Genomic DNA, 21,807 nt, shown 5'->3' with positions numbered 1-21,807 from the left:
AAAGTGGAGAACTCCGTTAGAGCTAGTCTAGCAAGTATTCTTACTCATTGTAACTATGAGAAGAACCTAAAGGTCATAGAAGGCAAAGGAGTGACATCAATGGTAGAAATTTCTAAGCTAGAAGGAGCTCACTCTCTTTTCTTTGATGGAGCTTACAAAAGAACAGTGGATCAGGCTACAGCTGGCATCATCATTTTCAATGAGAAGAGGTCAAGGTCTTCTCTATTGGGCAGATGCTGCACTCCCACTCCAACAACGAAGCAGAGTATACGGCCCGAATTCTTGGATTAGAACAATGTGTTTTAAAAGGGGTTCAACACCTAAATGTGTTTGGTGATGCCATGCTCTTGATTAAGCAGATAAATGGCACTTGGATTTGTAAAAATTAGGTTTTTCTTGGCCAATTACACCAAGTTAAGGATCTTTTAAGGAAGTTTGAAGCAGTTCAGCTATTTCATGTCCCTAGGGAAAAAAATCAAGAAGCAGATGCTCTAGCCAAGGAGAGTACAAGATGTTCCCAAAGGAGCAATCAAAATGAAGCTGTCTCTCTTTCAAGGTAGCGATGCTATGCTTGATATCATCAGCTTCTTAGATACAAGAGAATGTCCTAAAAGGTATACCAAGGGCCAGAAACAATGGCTTGTCCAAGAGGCAATAAGATACCGCCTTATAAACAGCACCTTGTACTGCAGGGGCAAGGACCAGATTCTCAGGCGGTGCCAATCTCCAGTGAAATCACGTAGGTGATCTCAAGTTGCCATGATGGTGTTTGCGGTGGCCACTTTGCTCTAGCTATTACTAGTAGGAAGATTCTATAGGGAGGATTCTCTTGGCCTAGTCTGAACAGGGATGTGCATCATTGGTGTAAAACATGTAGAGCTTGTCAAGTATCCAGTGATCGGACACTAACCTATGAGCCACAAACTCCTATCATCTCATATGGCCCATTTGAGAAGTGCGGGATAGATGCAATTGGTCCTTTACCAAGGGCCTAGTTGGGTAAACGGTACATTCTACTGGGTGTAGACTACATGACCCGATGGGCGAAAGCAGCAGCCACCACACGCATTACCACCCAAGAAGTGGCCAAGTTTATATTCGAGCACATATGTTGCCACTTTGGCACACGTCTAGAGATAATATCTAATAGAGGGCCAAGTATTAGAGGCAACTTGGTGGGAGAGTTGATGAAGAAGCTAGGCATAGAAAGGCTTTAGTTAGACAAGGAAGATGCGATCAACTACTATGCAATGCAAGCAGAACGACACTCACTCACATTCAATCAAAGGCTTAAGGAAAAGGGTCTCAAGAAAGGCATGTTAGTATTGAGATAGGACAACAGATTCGACACTAGGAAAATAAGAAGTTTCAGCCCAGATGGAAAGGGCCATTCATCTTCAAAAGGCAATACTTTAATGGTAGCTACAAATTGAGGAGGCAGATGGTCGAATTCACAAGACCAGAGTCAATGGATGGAGGCTTAAAAGGTATTTCTTAAGGTTTGATCCGAAGTTCATGCTAGTTATCTCAAACGAGGGAGAACCCTCCAACTCCGTTGCTAAAGAGTCAGAAGTAGAGCTAGAGGCATGAATGCCTCTAGCCAGAAGAGGAGGGCTAATGATAGCCGGCTTCCAAAAGCCTTGGCCGTAGGAACAAACCCTAAGAGGGGAGCATAAAAATATTTTAATAAAAAAACTTTTTTTTTGCAGACTGCCGCCACACTGCCCCCCCGGCACCACCCTCCCTCTCCTCCATTATCACTCTCTCTCTCTCTCTCTCTCTCTCTCTCTCTAAGGTCTCTGACCCGATCACAAGAGCACCCTTGTACCACGAAATGAATACAATGGAATAAGTTTCTATTTTTAGCAGTTTTCTAGATTCTGTCAGTGCCATGATGTTTAGAATGTTATAAAGCTTCAAAATGTGAATTAAAATAATTTTTGTGAAAATTTTCTAAAAATAGTAAGTTTTTGGTCACCCGACCCGTTCAGTCTCGACCGTCTCGAAAATCTGCACCCGTACCCCAAATTTGAAAAAAATGCATTTTCGGACCCCGGGGGGCTGCTAAATATGGCAGGTACTCAAACCCGTACGTCTTAGTTAGAGCTTAGTATAGCAATTTACGGCATCAAAATCCGACTCGTATGGCCCGTTTTAGCTTAAAACCAATTTTTCACAAAATTGTCCGGGAGGCACCGGGGGCCCGAGGCTGTGTGGGAACAGGTCCCAGCCCACTCCAGACCTGCTTTAGCAACTAGGGGGCACCCTCTTGCTTTGTGGGAGTCTTGGGGAGGCTGCCAAGCCTGCAACTCAGTGTGAGAGTCAGTTTACTAAGCCAACTGGACACTTGGTGGGTAGGCAACTGGACTTGCCATGCAAGGACTGAGTGCTCATCCAGATACAATTAGCAACACAAATCGATTTTCAGCCTGTAGGAGCCTATTTAAAGGCCTACACACACACAGAGAGACATATATGCTCACACACACACATTGCATACTCACACACCTACACACTGGGAAGGTGCTGCCGGCACACACACAGCTTTTGAAGGAGAAGCAAGGAGGGAGGTGCTGCCGAAATTCCCATCTTGAGGATTCATTGCATCAGAAATTTAAGAGGATTCTCAGCCCCTAATCACGGTAATTATGGTTTAATTACTGCTCTTCTTAATCTCATCATTACCCACTCATAATTCTTGTCTACTATGCCTACTTTTAGCTATAATACTCTATAGCTGCTCTCTAAGTTTTCATAGCTATACTTCATTACATAATTATCATTCATTTAGTTAATTTATTCAGCCATTCATCATCCTTAATCAAAGATTAATGCATGATTAGGAAAGATTCTCTCTCTAGGCGGTATAGTCAATAAATTGTCAGCTAGTAATAGTGTAGATTTGTCAGAATTCAATCTTTCACTACTCAATAGAGTTGTAATTAAATTCTACTTAATCTTCTCCCACATTTAGATGCGATTAAGGCTGAAAATTAATCCGTCATTAGTCCAATAAGAAGAAGGTTTTTTCATCACACATGCCTGCGGTCACTCTGCACCTTCACATTGCTCTAGGAAAATGAATGAGCTTGCTTACTTCATATCTTTCGTGAATCAATTAGAAAAACTCTGAATTTCTTAATCATCTAAGCCAAGTAATTAACCTTAGAGTCGTTTCCCATAGGGTGGATACAGAATTACCCTTAAAATTGCTAGGGCAAAAAGGGAAAAATCTAACCTCGTGCATAAGGAGGAGTCTTTAATAAATCTAATCTGCCGATTGGTTTGTCATGTTACTCTCGGACCTTAGCTTTTTTTTTTCAAGTCTATCATTTAAGTAGTGAGAAAAATGGCCCCGGTTAAGAGAACTCGCTTCGGTGGAGCCCACGACCGCGAGGCGGGAACAAGCAATGTCAACGAAAAAGGAAAGGCTCCCATGGACGAGCAAATACCGGCCATCTCAGGGGCTATTGACGAAGAAATGGAAGAGGTAGGTCCCAATTTCTATTCAAGTTGTTTAATTAACATTGCATACGATTAGTTAGGAATGAATATATCCCCGAACATGTTGGAGAAATCCGACAGAACCTCGGCATTGAATGCATAGTACATTTAAGTATAAAGTAGGAAAGAAATGATTGATGGGTATTCTGTTTGCAAGAGAAAAGAATGTTTGCTAGGGAAAATTTAGCTCGACATGTTCATTCTATTTCCAATGTTGAATCAGTCCTGACCCCCCTACTGATCACAGGGGGCAGAGTTCCTCGTTAGGGCTCTTGAATCCATGACTTGATTTTTATGCGGTGGATACCCACGACTTGCTTTCTATGCGGTGGGAACCCACGTCTTGCTTTCTATGTGGTGGGAGTGTCCATGACGTGCTTTCTGTGCGGTGGACATACCTAGTTGTATGGGCAGCTAGGCGACAACGGGAGGAGTGAACTCTCGCTGGAGGGGGGATGTTGTACCTCCAGAACATTGGAACTTTTATGAATAAGTTTGAGTAGAATTTTTACTAGAATTCTGTCTTGGTGTTGTTTGCAATAATGGTTGAAGGGCTATTTTAACGAACCATGTGATTCGGAATTAAACAAGAAATATCTATGTTGAACAACCTTTGTGGTAGTAATTAGGTCACACGAGGAAGTGTGAGTGTGGGGGTGGAAAGTGGGGGCTTGGCTCGGGTTGCCAATGCCTACGAGATGGGTGGTCCCGATTGGTCGGGAACTCTCTGTCCCCATAGTGCTTACTCGATATTGGTATTACTCATTGCCCCTAGAGCGGCGAATCCTCGAGAGTACGTGCCTCTGAAACATGGGGAAAAAGGCACTCGAGGTTTCTCCCCTCTTGGAAGGTGGGTCTTAGGATCGCTAGATAGTTAAGTACGCTTCCCCTGCGAGGTGGAGCTAGATCTCGTTGCTAGTAGGCTCCAACTCGATTCACTTTGTGATGAGAGATCGTCCGCTAGTTGAACCCTGAACCATTTTGTTTGCTTCCGCTATAGATCTAGTGGCCACCAGGTTTACCATCAGATCCGTTGTTTGATACGACGGGGTGGGGACCTCTCTCTCTCTCTCTCTCTCTCTCTCTCTCTCTCTCTCTCTCTCTCTCTCTCTCTCTCTCTCTCTCTCTCTCTATCTATCTATCTATCTCTCGTCCTTGTAAAATTCAGCCGACACTCTCTCTTTCTATAAACACATACACACACTCACAAGCACGCACACACACACTCACAAGCACCTACATATACACACACTTACATAGGCACACAGTTACATACGCACCAACAATGCACAAACACACTTGCATGCACACATTCAAACAAAAACACGCACGCCATACACACGCACAAGAAGAAAAACCAAAGAATCATGACATCGACGCCCAAAGCAATGAAGAAGAACGACCAAAATCACGTGATGGCGACAACAAATCAAGAAATGACGCCAAAGGCATGCCCCGGCCGGCGGCCCCGAAAGTGACAAATGTGCTATATCGACACACCAGTGAAGCCTACGATTTACCAGCAATTCATCCACGACACGTTTCTTCGATAAAACAACCCGTAGGACAACTGATTTTCCTCTTTCCATCCAAGCTTTATAAAAAAACCATTTCTATATTGCCACCTCTCTCTAGCTGATGGTCACAAAGGCCCACCTAGGAGATATCATTTTAAAATTCTCCTAAAACAAAGCATAGGTCACCATTTGGGACCCAGATCCTTGCTTTGTCTCTCCTGTGATTGGGACCCAAGCCTAATCATATTATTGTAAACTAAGGAAACCTGCACCTATAAAAGAGCACTGAGAGGTCACTATCGAGGGGTCGGCACTTGAGAGGGAAGCCATACACACACAGTGACTCCAAGGGTCGCTACGCATAGGAGAAGGATCTCCGCACACGTGAATTTTTCCTAGAGAATGTACCATAGGCTCTCTCTCTCTCTCTCTCTCTCTCTCTCTCTCTCTCTCTCTCTCTCTCTCTCTCTCTCACCACGGTCTCCATCTCGCCAAAACGAAGGTTTCTGTTAATATCACCTTGCATCAAGTTTGCCCTCACATCCCGAGGGGTTTTCATAATCTATGCCTTTGTCTCCGTCTCTCTCTCTCTCTCTCTCTCTCTCTCTCTCTCTCTCTCTCTCTCTATCTATCTATCTATATATATATATATATATCTCTCTTTATCTCTCTATCTCTCTATGGTGTGTTGTGATTAGTGTTATTTGCATCACTGATGTCCATATCCTAGCTGCTCAAAGCTAGGTGGTGCCCCAAGTTCACTCCCCGTGACGAGTTCGGCGTGCACGATCCTGGCATAGAGGCCGCTGGGGTCCGTTTTGCGCTTGCGCTTGTCAATACCAACAATTACAACAAAATCGCAAAATCGACCAATGAGGGCACAAAAGCGCTCCAAATCAGGCCACAAATACACACACAAAACAACTCATCAAGATTGAAAATTATCAAAATTTTACAGAATTAATAGGAGATTTATGCAAAAAAATAGCCAAAAAATATCAAAAACTTTTTTGAAAATTCTCCACACATAGAGGAATGGTACAGCCACATCAAAACGTAATTAGCATATCGATTCATTTGCAAGTTAATTTTGCCAATAACAATCTAGGCAATTAAAATCGGTAAAATTAGGTCAAAATTTACACAAGTGTGAAAATCCTTGTTTTGAGCTCAAAAACATAGCATTTAACCATTACACACATCAAATTTGTAATCAAACATCAAATTAAGTATGCACACTTATCAAAGTTTATGCGCACACACACACACAATAATAATTGGCAATTTTTACCAATTTCTAACTGTGCACACACCATGTCAAAATAGCAAATTAAGCACACAATTGTCTAGTATGGCATGATCATTTCACCAATCAATCATCACATTTGTAAAATACTTGAACACACACAAGGGCAAAATAGTGCACACACACCTAAAATTAGGCATACACACACTCAATTAGAGTGCACACACACTTAACTTTAGTGCACACAATTACAATTGTCCATTCTGTTGGTTATCCTGGCTATGGTGGGTGAAGACAAGGAACCATGATGCAGCTGTTGGTGGAGAAGTATGCAAGCTGTTGGTGGAGAAGTATGCAGAGGGTAGAGAGGATGAGAGAGAGAGAGAGAGAGAGAGAGAGAGAGAGAGAGAGAGAGAGAGTTCATACACTTGAGTTTGAAAAAGAACACTATGAAAATTACATATAAAAGGATGATCTATCTTTCCCATGAAAATTTCTAAATGAAATGAAGTTCATCTGCATGCCTTAGGAGGAGTTTCCCACAGGCTTTGACACACAAACTAGACCCTGCTTGAATACCCAACACACAACCCCCCCCCACCCCCCCCCCACCCCCCCCGGCCAAACCACTAACAATGGACTACAGACAGACCATGGCAGAGTTCAATCACCTCAAACTATGAGTAGAATTCCCCCCCTTGACAATAACATACATGTGTGTGTGTGTGTGTGTGTGTGTGTGTGTGTGTGTGTGTGTGTGTGTGTGTGTGTGTGTGTGTGTGTGTGTGTGTGTGTGTGTGTGTGTACACTTCCCTCATACAACTATCAGTGTGAGACCACATGAACTCAGAACCAACATAAAAGGGTGGTCTCACCAGTGATGTGTGGTAGTGTCTATAACACGTACAATTATTGACAAATGACTGACAAAAAAAGCAACATAAAAACAAACTAAAAACTATAGGACATCATTTTCTACATGAACTCAGAACCAAACATAAAGGGGCCGTCTTACTAGTGATGTGTGGTAGTTTCTATAACCCGTACAATTATTGACAAATGACTGACAAGAAAAGCAACATAAAAACAAATTAAAAACTACAGGACATCACTTTCTACAAGAAGCATCGGTGCTTCACCATCATCATCAACCATGTTTATTTGTCAGTTGTTCTTCTTAAAATGCTTATCTGAAGGATGATTGGTCTTTTCACAGTGGATGCAAGGATTTTTGCTCAAACAATGCTTGGTTTGATGATCACTACGGCCACAAATCGCACAAGGTCGAGTGCTATAGTAGGTTTGGTTGAAGTTGTAGCCAAAGAGCAACCACAGACTACATATGCACTAGGTATGGCAGAACTAACACGTGGTAATCGTTTCTCTTCTTCCTGTAATGAATTAATAATACCATCCGAAGAAGGCAACGAATCCTTCTCCTTTAAAATAGTTATAATCTGACAAAATTTTGCAGATAGGCTATTAAGGAAAATAGCTATAAGATCTTCATCTGGCATAGGGGATTTAACATAAATCAATTGAGTGTGAATGCTTTTCAATCTATAGCTAAAGCTTCAACATTCTCATCATCACGCATGGAAAGAGAATACAGCTCCATTTTAAGGCTCATTTTGGAGTACTTGGCTTTAGGACCAAATAATTTCTCTAGTTTCACCCAAGCAGCATTTGACAACTGCACATCATCGAAATAATGAATAAAGTCATCTTCAAGAGATGTTGGAATAATACATAATGCTTTCTTGCCTCCTTGCTTTGTTTCTCAGCCGAATAGCGCTCTCGTAACAGCACCAGATGTATCGGCTTTGTCAGTTGATAGAGGCTTGACCATGCTCCAGATATTTTTTCGCATTAGACAGACTTTCATTTTAATTTGCCAGGTATGAAAGCCTAAACCATTAAAATTTTCGACTTTCAACACCATTTCAAAGCCTTCAAGAAACTTGATAAATGAGGATGGTTGTTGTTGCTTATTGCACTGGCTTTGTCTTCGTCTTTGTGTTGCTCATGTAGCTCAAAAACGAGCGTGTTCATATGCTACTAGAAGCAATGAAATAATAATAAGCAAACACTTTTGGATAGTTTTGATAAGCACAAAGTTGTTAGCCAAGTATCCTACTTTCTTGCATGCATTTTGATATGATGCACTCTCACAGGCTTTCAAAGCTTGATGTCGAAGACCACTTTGATTTGTTGCCATTCAGATTGTGCTTTGAACCAAGATTTTTCAATTTTCTATAAATCTAAAAATTAATGCCTTGTTGTCGCTATTGATCTTGGAAAGTTCTGCTAAACCTTCAAAATAAGTAAATCGATTTGATATCGATCATAGAGGGTGTGAAAGAGGTCTTGCGAGGGTTTAAGTATGGTTGGACAAAGGGATAAAGTGTAAAAGGGCAAAAAAAAATGGCAAACTCTATGAAAATGGCGCAGATGATAAACAACGTTGCTCGCTTTTCTAGCAGTGGGCTGAGGAGGCCGAACTAGGAAGACTGAAGTGTCAAAATTTCATACAAGGCCTAGGAAAACAGATTAATGGCAATTATATGTTTGATTTCATGCAAGTCAATGAGCTCCCTATCTCTTCCCACAAGCGACATCCCCCCTGCCATATCGAGTCGAGTTGAGGCCGCGAGTTGAGGCCGCCAAGCAAATCCAAACCCTTATACTAGTTGTTGGTTATCCCAACTATGGTGGGTGAAGGCGAGGAGCCATGATGTAGTTGTTGGAGAAGCGTGTAAAGGGCAGAGAGGATGAACGAGAGAGAGAGAGAGAGAGAGAGAGAGAGAGAGAGAGAGAGAGAGAGAGAGAGAGAGAGAGAGAGAGTCGACACACTTGAGTTTGAAAAACAACGCTATGTTTCATTAGTATAAAAACTTACATATAAAAGAATGAGCTATCTTTCCCATGAAAATTTCTAAATGAAGTGAAGTTCATCTGCATGCCTTAGGAGGAGTTTCCCACAGGCTTTTGACACACGAACTAGACCCGGGCTTGAATACCCAACACATTCAAGAATGAAATTAGGCAGATAAACAATGCACATTACCACATGAAACTATCAATTGATGCACATTCCATTCTAAGAAAATTTTGCCATTACAATGGCATGCAAATGCACAAATCAAAAGCTCAAAATCACCAAGTTGACAATGGCTAGGCATACCACATCCAATGGCACCATCCACTTGCCAATTGCTTGATGTGTAGGCCGATTTTTTCGATGCTCCAAAGCCCTAATCTTACATTCCAAAATCAAAAAATTATCAAGTGATAAGCACAAACCAGCATTGTTAGAATGCAATCCAAGACTCTAATTAGGCAAATATCAAAGAATAAGCACAAGTGCAATTAGTAAAAAATTCGTGTGTAAGTAAGCAAAAATTAGTGAAATTAGAAAGGGATTAGTGTGAAATTAAAGTGTGTAGGCACACAATTAGCAAGATTTGGTATCAAACTAGGGGAAATCGAAAACATTTCCATATGCACACACATCCAAAATCCACAATACAACAAACACACAAGTGAAATTAGTGAAGAAACCTATCCAATTATACCATAATTACACTAGTGTAGGCCATCAATCCCTAAAAACGGCACCAAATGTTTGGGGTACCATCGTAGCATAGCTCCAATGACCAACAACAAGTGTCAATTTAGATTGATGAGCCACCCGGATAGGGCATTGAAACACTCACAAGATTGGTGAGCTAATCATGGAAACACAAACGATGACTCTACGAGGTGGGCTTCTCAGTCTATGGAGGAGCTAAGCCACAAGGATTGACAATCTCCACATTCAATTCTCTTCACCTCAAATCAACCCAATCATACACACTAGCAATTACAACAACGCACATATCACTAATTTCAGCTAAACTACTAGTATGTACAAGAAACTAGGTGAGAGACTCTCTCAACCTATGCCCATTTGCTCACTCTATCAATCTACACGCAGTCATATCGGCTATTGTGATAGCTGAGTGTTCGTACCCACACTAGAGCTTGCATGTAAATCCCACAAAATACTCTATATGGTCTACAAAGCTCCACAAAGCATCATGTTAGTGTCAGTCTCACCGTACAATTGACTATCCCTGCTACAAATGCTCCCACTACAGCTGCTAGATCGGGCCTCGACACTAGCAAGTCAAACATGAGACGCCCGAACACTGACAAAATCTATGCAAACCTAGTTGTACTCGCCTCCCCTACGCTATCTGCAATCACTACATCATCAAGGCTATCTATCGCGTATCGATGTGTCAGCACTGACACTAGGAAACCTATGTGCCTATCACCTGTAGGCAAAACTATGTGTCTTGGCACCAACTCATCAGCCTCTAGCATGATCATCTCAAAAAACTCCATATCAGTTAGCTCTATCTGTGTTTTCAAGGACAACACACCTACTCTACTTCTGTCTGCACAAAGTCTGACAAAACTGTTGTGTCTCACTAGAGCATTATTGCTCTATCTTTGTCTCTACAGAGTCTACTGACACGTCCTGCACAACTAAATGCTCTATCATGTAAGCATGGTGGAGCTCACCTACAAAAGAGACACTTCTTGTCTCTCACTCAAAGCATGCCAACAACAAAACCAAGACAACATCGTCTCAAACTTTAGGCACATGCATAGGATATACCATGCTTCTGCTACGGGCGCCTCTGGCAATCACTATGAACCGCAATGCATCTGGAAAGATTTCTCTCTAAGCAGTATCTACAACCAAAATTTTCTAATGGTCTCATTGAGATCAAGCTATTTCTCAGCTGAGGAACGTAGCAAACATGCCATAGCATGTATGATGCACCATTGGGCAAAGACAAACAAATGTCTCCTACACCCTCTATGTCAAATGCCGAACCATCTGCCAAGTGTAGACAACCAAAACTCCCACTAGAGAAGGTGCTAAACCAGTCACGATGCGGTGTGACATGGAAAATGTCATTTGCATCTAGCAACCAACGTGGAGAAGTGTCACTGCTCAAAGACATGTAATCTAGAGGAATGCTAAAGGCAAATGTGACATCACTGTCACTAGCATAGACTGCCAATAGAACTACCTCTCTAACCTGTGTCAAAGCCGTATCTACAATATGTATACATCTCCAGTGCAGCCTCATATGTCTGAAAAAATGGCGTCTAATGTGCCATGTGTGATCGCAATGCCAACAACGCAAGTATCAGCAAGAACAAGACCAGTGTTGTCTCTCAAAAGTCACCGTAGTGGACTCTACAATGTCACACATATTTGCAAACATAAGTGAATGGATAAGAACAAATTGAGCAAAACCTCAAGTACAATCTCAACCATAAACCATGCCAAAACTGGCAACAAAATGGAAGGTAACTCCACCACTACACAATGCTCAAAAGCATGATCAATCGCAAAACCTCAAGTACAATCTCAACCATAAACCATGCCAAAACTGGCAACAAAATGGAAGGTAACTCCACCACTACACAATGCTCAAAAGCATGATCAATCGAATCAAAATTGACGCTCACATATGCATAAAACCAACTCCACAATCTGAAAACTTTGCAAGCATAAACTGGGACAAACTGATCAACAGAGCATAAAGCACATAACCATATACGCAAGTAGAGAGAAAACTAGCTCAAAATACATCCCACAAGACTACCTACAAAAAATTGCAAAAAGCCTGTGAAACATGTGACTACTTGACTATAGCCACACAAGAATACACTAATCCTCACTCCTGCAAGAGTGGGTACAAGAACACCAAACTGTTTCCAAACTGACAAAACCTCTCAAAGTTTGTCAAAGTGAGAGTAAACACTCAATCACTGTCAAAGTGGGAGTCTAGCTCGACGATCAAACCACCAGAGAGCAAACTGCACATAAGCATAATACATGGCAAGAAATTCTGGGAAAACTCCATTAGATTTTCCCCTGAAAACTGAGCAAAAACTCAAAAAAGTCTCACCAAATTGCATAAAAAACAGACACTGAGTCTCAATGAGCAGATCCACAAATGGTCTACATGCAATGCCAAAAGCCTGGCAAACTGGCTAACTTTTGACTGGGTGGCTCTATGGACGTGCACCTCTCCAAAAACTCCTACAAACCTATAAATCTGCTACCTGCAAGCTACAACTAGCTCAAGCTGTATCCGCATATGCATACATAGCATGAAACTGCACAAAATCGTGCAAAAACTTCTCTCTAGTGCTCCACACAAGTTGCACTACAACCTGTGAGCAAAACCACTGGAAAAATGGCAACTACTACCTCATCAATTTGGTAAACATGTCGACTGGAAAAACCTTCCAAGAGCTGAGTGCACTCTAAGAAAAACCTGCTCTGAAATGGTCCGTCAAAGCTATATCTGTCGGTATGTGTCATCAAAGCCAAAATATTAGAGAAAACCATCAAAGTCAAAAATCCAGGGATGGTCATCGAAGCTGTCTTCTGCTGTCGGGCAGAAGTGCCAATGCTATGGCCGCCTATTCTTGAGGTTGAAAAAATGCTCAATGTTGGCTTCTGCCCCACTGGGCGGAAGTGCGCTAGTCAAAAAGCCGCAAATCAGTGTCAAAACCGATGCTTTGAGCCATAAACGCTCAAAGCCGGTGCTAAGCCATCGATGCCAAGGTCGGAGAAAAAAATCACCCAAGACGCTAAGAAAATGCCGAAATTGGTTTTGAAACCAACGTTGGGTTGCCAAAAACTGAAGTTGCGAAGAGGGAGAAAAATTGCGAAAAATACCCGTAGATCATTTGTCAAACAATATGCCAGCCTTCTCTTTCCGAACCAGGGAACATCTGTAGCCCAAACACAGTGGTTGACATATCAAGATAAACTCACCAGAGTAACATTATGGGGTCGAGAGCATTTCAAGAAGAACATTAGTCTGGCAATGGTAAAAGAGGCCATAGGTTTAGGTCCGAAGTACTATTACGTTGAGCAGTCTATGAAGTGCGGGTTCTCAGAGCGATTATTCCTACTGGCACAATTTATTCCTCATCACAAGCTCTTCCTATATCCTCATTTTGGCCCTTACTTACGAGGATACTTTGATTATTCTCCCCGAACCAGAGGTTTAAGCATGGTATTAGCTAATCGTATCCTGCCCCATGCTGAACGAACACCCATATGTTTCTATTGCGATAGTTGTTTGTGTGATCGTGTAATGGATGGCTTAACCGTGATGTAAGAGGAACCTAGGCGGTTTTATCTGCTCTTATCTATGATAGACTCTCTCTTTTTTTAAGCAACACTTTTGAACAAGTATGTGTGTGTGTGTGTGTGTGTGTGTGTGTGTGTGTGTGTGTGTGTGTGTGTGTGTGTGTGTGTGTGTGTGTGTGTGTGTGTGTGTGTGTGTGTGTGGCCCTCCACCATCCCAGAGGAGAGATCCACTTTGTGGAGGATAGTCCACCGAGTGGATCTATCCCCCACATATTGCAGCAAATTATGGTTAAAATATAACAAGGTTTTGTGCTATATTACCCAAAACGGTCACGTTCCTTTACAATTGATAAGTTATTGGGTTGAGACAAGTTCTATATGCAAGTTTGTCATAAAGGGGTCCTCATATGAGGAGAACATGGTAATATGAATACACATACCTAGATTCTCATGCTTCTAGTTGATATATCAAGCCAAAAAATATGTCACCATGTTGGTCAGTATACTAAACCCCACTCCTACAAGACAAGAAATTGATGCAGGCACACACCTTTGCATAGAGATAGAATATCTTATGTACATCATTATAGACTAGTAGATTCATCTACTTGTACAAAAGAAAAATACCCCGAAATTTCTGGGCTCTTATTTCACCAAAATATGTACCCCTAATTGTACCCCCATTATTAGGGTCGTAAAACCCATATCCTGACAGAAATCATTTGATTGAGGATTAGTTTTAATAGACATTAAGCATTCCAATTCCTAGGGTATATATACCCATATCCTAACAGATACCTTTTGATTGAAGTCAGGATAGATTGTAGTAACTATATTCTTATTTAGTATATTATTTAATTACATTTGCTAAGTATGGTACAAGTCCAACCAAAGACTAGTAGGGTGTGTGTGTGTGTGTGTGTGTGTGTGTGTGTGTGTGTGTGTGTGTGTGTGTGTGTGTGTGTTTATGTATGAAAATCCCCTCATAAATGAACCATACTTAGACAACTGCATTAAATATACATTAAATAACAATACTTTAAAACAAGATATAAATTAATATACAAAATATCATAAAAATGAATAAACATTTTGTGTCATGCATCACTCAGCATCTCATAATCAATACAATCATCTAGGATCTTTGACCATTACAAATTTGCAACTTGTTGATTATTTTATATGTGTCCATCCCTTAGAATGAGCCTCCACTACACCTACAAGGAGAAGGATCCAGCTATTACCCACATCCATACAAAAACATTCATTTAGAATTGGCTATGTTTTTTTGTGCGTTTTACAGGTTTCAACACTGGATCAAGTTGTCATCCATGTCGCACTTCTAGACCTAGTTTACAGCTTACCCTTAGGATTCACTGGTAAATTAAGATTTTAAGTAAGACAACCTCTGAATGTAAAGTCATGTGTATCCCTATATTCTCTGCGTTACCTCAAAAAAAACTACTAGTGTCTATTACCATATATGATGCAAATACCTATGTATTCTTGGGTTAAAGATCAATGTAGACCACCTGGCAAAGATCGGACACCACTTCCTTTCTAATTTGAGTAGTATTTCAAAAAACTCAATTTATGTCATCTCCCAATGAGATCCTCCACAAGAGGTTTACGCTTCAATAATTAAATTATATCTCACGTATCAAAAACTAGCAGTATATCACATGTTTCTAGCTCAAAAATCTGGTAGTATCCTCAAAACAGATTAGAGACTAATATACTTTGCAAGCAATTCCTTTTGACACTCCGTCATATCATATATATTCAATCACGAATGAGAATCAATAGTCTTCACGAACCCACCAATACCAATAATTTTTCAGCTTATGTAATGTCAATTATCATGCAAGAATATGGATGCAATGTCTATACTGCAGAAGTAGTTACTATCCCTTACCTTGGATAGTAACTCATCCTTTAAGATATAGCGTCATGAAGTAGAAACATGTCATAAAATAATAATGTGACAAATGAATTTTAAAAGGTTTAGCATGTCGGGTATATCAATAATGAGAAGTACCCTAAAATATATTTTGCCGATAATCATCTACTCATATGATAGCCATGCATATGTCCTAGTAGCTGACATATTTATTCATTTTTTACTTGAATTAGTAAAATTTTGACAGCACCTCCCCTACATTCTGAATAAAATTTTAAAAAAAAACTCCAAAAGTTTATGCCATCTCACTTAGAGACCCTCACAGGAGGATTAAGGTCAAAGTATATATCATCTGACCCAACATCTGCATTCCATGTTCCAAATCACCTTACCAAAATGCTTTAAAAATCATAAAGCTTAATATTTATATTCTCTTGCTCAAAATTGAACCCATGATGTGTGTGAGTGTGTGCGCACGTGCGCTGAGTGGATCTGTCTGCACAAGCTCACAATGAGGCCTAGCAATATTGTGTGTGTGTGTGTGTGTGTGTGTGTGTGTGTGTGTGTGTGTGTGTGTGTGTGTGTGTGTGTGTGTGTGTGTGTGTGTGTGTGTGTGTGTGTGTGTGTGTGTGTGTGGGTGTTGCCTATTAAATCGTGAGAGATGCATAGAGGTGGTGAGAAGAACACGAACCAAAAGGACTGCCAATTATGGAAAACCATCAGCAAGGCTTGCAATGAAGAACACCTAAGGGTTTTTCCACAACCACGTTTGCAAGGAAGGCAAGGGCCAGCATAGAGGGCTTCGGGGCATTCATGAGAAAATGGAATAAATTGTGTAGCACAAGTCGTCTCCTGTATGTGTGTGTGTGTGAGTGCGTGCATGCATGAGTGCATGCGTGCGTGCATGCGTGTGTGTGTGTGTGTACTAGAGTGTACGAGGGATAACAGTGCTCGAGCTCGCATGAGATTGCAGAGAACGATCCTTCATGTGGTGGATGAGTGGTCAGAGAAACATGATGTGTAGAGTGATTGGAGGAGATGTTTAATAAGGATAGGCCATGTTCCCTTGAGGGATGCACTAAAATAGAAAAATTCTAATATGCTACATAAGTATCATTAAATACCACCGCCAATCCTATGAGCATATTATAGCTCAAGGTTTATGAAAAGAATAAAATATGAACTGATAACGTGCCACGATGCTGCACAAGGCATAGTGTTAGAGAGAGAGAGAGAGAGAGAGAGAGAGAGAGAGAGAGAGAGAGAGAATTTTAACGTTGTAGGAAGCTATCCCAAGAGACCTCAAGGATCTATCCGAGAGAGATAAGTAATGACTCCTAATCAATTGCCTTATTTTTTGAAACATTATGTAAGCATGTATGAGTAATATTCACGATGGCACCTTAGATCCTTATCATGCCCTGTTTTTATACAAGCTTGGTAAGTATACTAAGAGAAATCCTAAATCAGAGCTCTAGATAAGGCATTATCATCTAAAAGCGTACATAGTCAAGTAGGTATGCAGGTCCTTTGTAAATGGGTGTGTGTGTGTGTGTGTGCGTGCGCGTACATGTGTCTGTGTGCGTGCATGTACGTGCACACGCACGCATGTACCCATGGGTGTGCGAATACATATGAAAAAATTTGTACAAAAATTGCAACAACGTCTACACCAAATTTAAAATTGTTGACAAAACAATGAATTAAACAATAACTGTGAAGTTGTAGCAAGAAGTAATGCCAATTTGCAAATCACCTCCAAGACTGTGATGTCCAAAGGGTACCCTGATGAATGATATAGTGCTACAATTTATACTTTGATTGGCTTCACAACATATGGAGCTATCATAGAATTATGCTAAATTGAAAGTAAGCAAATAAGCTTTCAAGCTATACTATGTTGTACAACTCAAGATTGTGTATACTCAAGGTTCTCTTGGTTTGCAGACATCACTCTTCTTCTCCTTTTATCCTCATCTGTCCTCAATCTGTTGAAGAGTGGAATAACCTATTATTAGATACAACAATTTCTATTTTGCATAGAGACAATATTGTAAGTGTGTGTGTGTGTGTGTGTGTGTGTGTGTGTGTGTACATGTGAGAAGCAGAGAGAATGACAAAAGACAACAAAGCTGCAATCCGTTTCCTCTTCTTTTAGCAATACTCTTTTCTTTAAAATAAATACCTAAGAGGGAGTTGTGTGTGTGTGTATGTGTGTGTGTGTGTGTAAACTTCTTTTGTTTGGTTTTCATGAGAGCTAGAGGGAGAAGTTTTTAGAGGGTTGGGAAAGTAGTTTTCCCATCTTTTGTCTTTGTTTTAAAAGAAAAAGTATAGGTGATGGTCTTACATGTTTCCTTATCAATGTAGCCACTACATTTCAAAACAAGTGAAAGATATTCAAACAAGTGAAAGGGTCACGACGGCTTTCAAAAATAATAAGAAAGTGATAAAATTGTTTAAACAGTATCAGTGTTTGGGAAAGGATTGCATCAGTTTAGTCTTGAGCCGATTGAAAATCGAGACTAGCTAGCTGCAAACCATGGTAAAAAAAAAAAGAAAAACGGATGAAATATGTGAGAAAGTCGTCCAAACATTTTGCAAATCTCAAAAATTTTGCTAGTATTTCCGGTTTTTTTCTTTGTGAGGAGGAAACTCGATCAACATCCGCTTATTAAAAGAGACTTTCTTGAATGTTAACACTAATTGGAATCAAGCTATAAAATGCAAGAAATGTAAAGCCATGTGAAGTTGTGAAATGAAAGGTGAAATAAAAAGAACTAATTAATATATGTGTGTGTATGTGTAGAATTTATTAGAACTATGCAAGGTGAAACTTCACTTTAGCATTCTAAAAAAATGATAGAATGCAAAAAAACATATGTGTGTGTGTGTATGTAAAATTTACTAAAATTATGTAAGGTGAAACTTCACTTTAGCATTCTATTGTTTAAAGACAAGTCTCCATCATGCACTGCAAACTATGAAGTCCCCCTAACCCAGCCCAGCACTAAGGGTTTCTTTTAGAAAGCCAAAAAGTATTTGGATATCCTATTTATACCCTTCCAATCTATTTAGAAAGAAAATGAGAGCTTTTCCAAAGCCTTCAACGGCTCACTTATATGACTTTCTTTTTGGCATGTGGAAGGTCATAGGGTTCATTGTGCAAAGTTGTTGCAACACTGAGGTCGTTAGATTCTTTGTTTGGATGAGCACCACATGGCAAGGATCTTTGGATAATAACAAAGTGAGGTCGTTAGATTCTTTGTTTGGATGAGCACCACATGGCAAGGATCTTTGGATAATAACTTTGTTGTCCCTTTTGTTTTCGTAGATCACCTTCTTTGAGTGACAAGTGTCCCTAAGAGATTCAAAAGTCTTGTAAATAGAAAGCTACAACTTGGAATAGAAAGCTATTCTCCAAGGCAACATTTACTTTGTCTGCATGCATGCTTGAGAATGACTTTAGAGATCAAAACATTATACAAAATATTCATAGGAATTTGATCTTATGATGCAGTCTTCAAAAATTTCTTTTTGTTTAAGCGACAATTTTCCTTCTTATATAAATACAAAATGGAAATATTAGTAGAAATTTTCAAATTTGCAAAATATTCGAACTATTTTCTACTATATTTTATCAAGTTTTTTCTCCCTTGCCATCCTTTGCAATCAGCTAATCTAAATCTTTAAGGCTTAAGCCTAAGCTCAGGCACACCTTTCTCAAACACTGAGGTATTGATAAACGATTCTCTCATTTGAATTTTTTTTAAATAAAATCACTTCACTAAATTGTTTAATTATTTTTTATGCTTATTTAAAAGTATTGAAATACTCTTTGTTTTTATTTTACTTCATTTTTGTTTTATTTTGTTTCAAAATATTGATGTGCAATGTGCACCATTTACCTTATTATTGGGGCCCCTTCATGATATATAAGCCATTTGTGAGTAGCGGGTACCGACTAGAAGAAAAGAAAAAAATGGTTTGATTGAGACTTACCTTAAATTTTATTTAGATTTTATCATATCAAATGGATATTTTTATTTCACGTGTACATGGACAATACAATTTTATATTAAAACAATACAATTGCAACACTGATTAAGACCTACTTTCAATTAAGACCTACTTTCAATTAATCTTTCCTCCCCCCTTACCTTCAATAGTCCATTGTGAGTCTTCACCTTGTTTGTTCATCTAGTGAAAATGTAGTTTTAATGAGACTTCAAAATCCAAACTAGGGCCACCATTCAAATTTGAAGGTTGGGTGAAATTCACATCCAAAAATTTTCCTAAGCAAATAATAATAATAATTATAATAAGATACCCGCCAAAAAAAGGGAGTGGATAACCACAAGTTTTCTCCTAACTTTGAGAGTGAGAGTGTGCTTTGGTGTGTGTGTGTGTGTGTGTGTGTGTGTAGCTTTTTTTTTTTGCTTTGTAAAACATCAAAATCTAGTGTGTAGGTGTGGACGTATGTGTGTGTGTGTACATGTGCAAATCATACTCTTACCATTTTTTGTGAATCAAATAAATTGATATAATTTTAAAATTTATTGATACAATTTCATATAATAATAGTAAAAAATAGTGGTGAATGGTCTAACTCACTCTTTAAAGAACATGGGTATGTCTGCATGTGCATGATATATTTTTGTACATGAGTTTTCTTTTACTTTATTGTGTGTGTGTGTGTGTGTGTGTGTGGCCCTCCCCCATCCCTAGGGAAAGGTCAACATGGTGGGGGTGAGTCCACCATGTGGACCTCCCCCCCACCAAGAAATGCTATTAGCATACCTAGTGATTTCATTAAGTTTCAAAAATTCAAGAATGTTACTTGTAATTCTATTTTGATCAAAACCATTCTTTGTACACAATGATATAAGATGCATTGCATCCGTGTATGCTATTGAAACCATGTTACTTGTAATTCTATTTTGATCAAAACCATTCTTTGTACACAATGATATAAGATGCATTGCATCCGTGTATGCTATTGAAGTGTGTGATGCATTATAAATAATTGGCATTACTTGAGATATAAACACTTTATCTGCCATTTTCTTAGGTCTATTGCTAAAAGCATGTATCAATGAGACACTTGAACAAGGAAGCATTTCTTTTTTACAAGCTGTCGATGTTTCAGAATTACCAATAAAGGGTCAAGTAAGTGGAATATAAGTGTTCAAGTAAGTGGTATCATAAGTGTTTGTGGTATTCTTTATGGTAACGATATCCAATGGGGTATGTGGTCCCACATCTGTGTGATCAGTGTGATTTGTAAGTCCTCAACTTTGCAACACAAATTCATTTGTTAATAAACAAAAAATCATCCATAAACCTAAATGAGAGAAGGAAATCTTTTAATCTATTACTATAATTTAGTCGCGATAGGTGCCGAATGAAATCTAATTCAAACAATGCCAAATACAAATTACACCACAATGGAGAACAAGAATATCCCATAAGGATTCCCTTAATTTGTTTGACTACATTGAAACCTAATTTGGTATAGCAATTATCTAAGACAAATGCATTGATGCTAATAAAATTATCAAAAGGAACAAATATCTCTTTTTGTTTCTTAGTGAGAATATATGTGCTTCTAGATTTTTTAAACCCTTTATAACCTAAGGTACTTATTACTTTCAATAAGTTTTTAAGAGACTCAATCAAGCTATTGGGACCATAATGAGGAATAGCTTCATAGCATGATTTTATATCAAAAGTATGTATGTTAAAGATTGTTTTAGGTAAATTAATTAGAATATCATATTGATTTTGAATAATCCAATAAGAATTGGTATGAATGTGTGTGAATGTATATATTTTGTTGTGTAAAGACTTAGTGTATTCTATAAGGCCATTATCTATTGTCTTTAATAACTTAGTTATAAGTGATGTAACGTTGGAAAACATGCATCCATGTGCATTAGTGATCCAGCGAAAGTCATTTTTATGAATTTTAGAACTTTTCATTAGGTATAGAAATGTATAATACAAAGGAGAATCAATATTATTATTCAAAGAGAATTTACAAATTGCTCAAATATAGTATTTTTCTCTACCATGGAGTATTCAAATTCATTAGAAGATATCCTTAATTTAGCGGCATTTCTAATGAGGTTTTTATAAATAAAAGTGGGTGTTTGGCTTGACTTATCTAATCCACAAATGAAAAGATCAGTAGTAAGATAAGAAATCTCATCTAATAAATCTTTATTTTTATACCAAGAATTGATTATGTCTATGGTTCGGAAAAATGGCAGAGAATTCTCTCATAACTATATTATCTAACCTTGTGAACCCTAGCTCAGCGTTTTTCTCTTTAGCTTTGGTGGTCATGCAGGAGTCGGGGGTGCTAATAGGTGCGCTCTCCAAGGGAGGGGTTGAAGCACTATTCGTAGGAAGAGCCCGGGTGTGGCGGTGGGTGAGATCTTCTCTGCAGAGGGTTAGGGGTCACCCC

Source organism: Adiantum capillus-veneris, chromosome 14 (genome assembly GCF_014529385.1).
Source record: "Adiantum capillus-veneris isolate H3 chromosome 14, ASM1452938v2, whole genome shotgun sequence".
Taxonomy (NCBI): Eukaryota; Viridiplantae; Streptophyta; class Polypodiopsida; order Polypodiales; family Pteridaceae; genus Adiantum; species Adiantum capillus-veneris.
Note: the sequence above shows the minus strand (reverse complement) of the source record.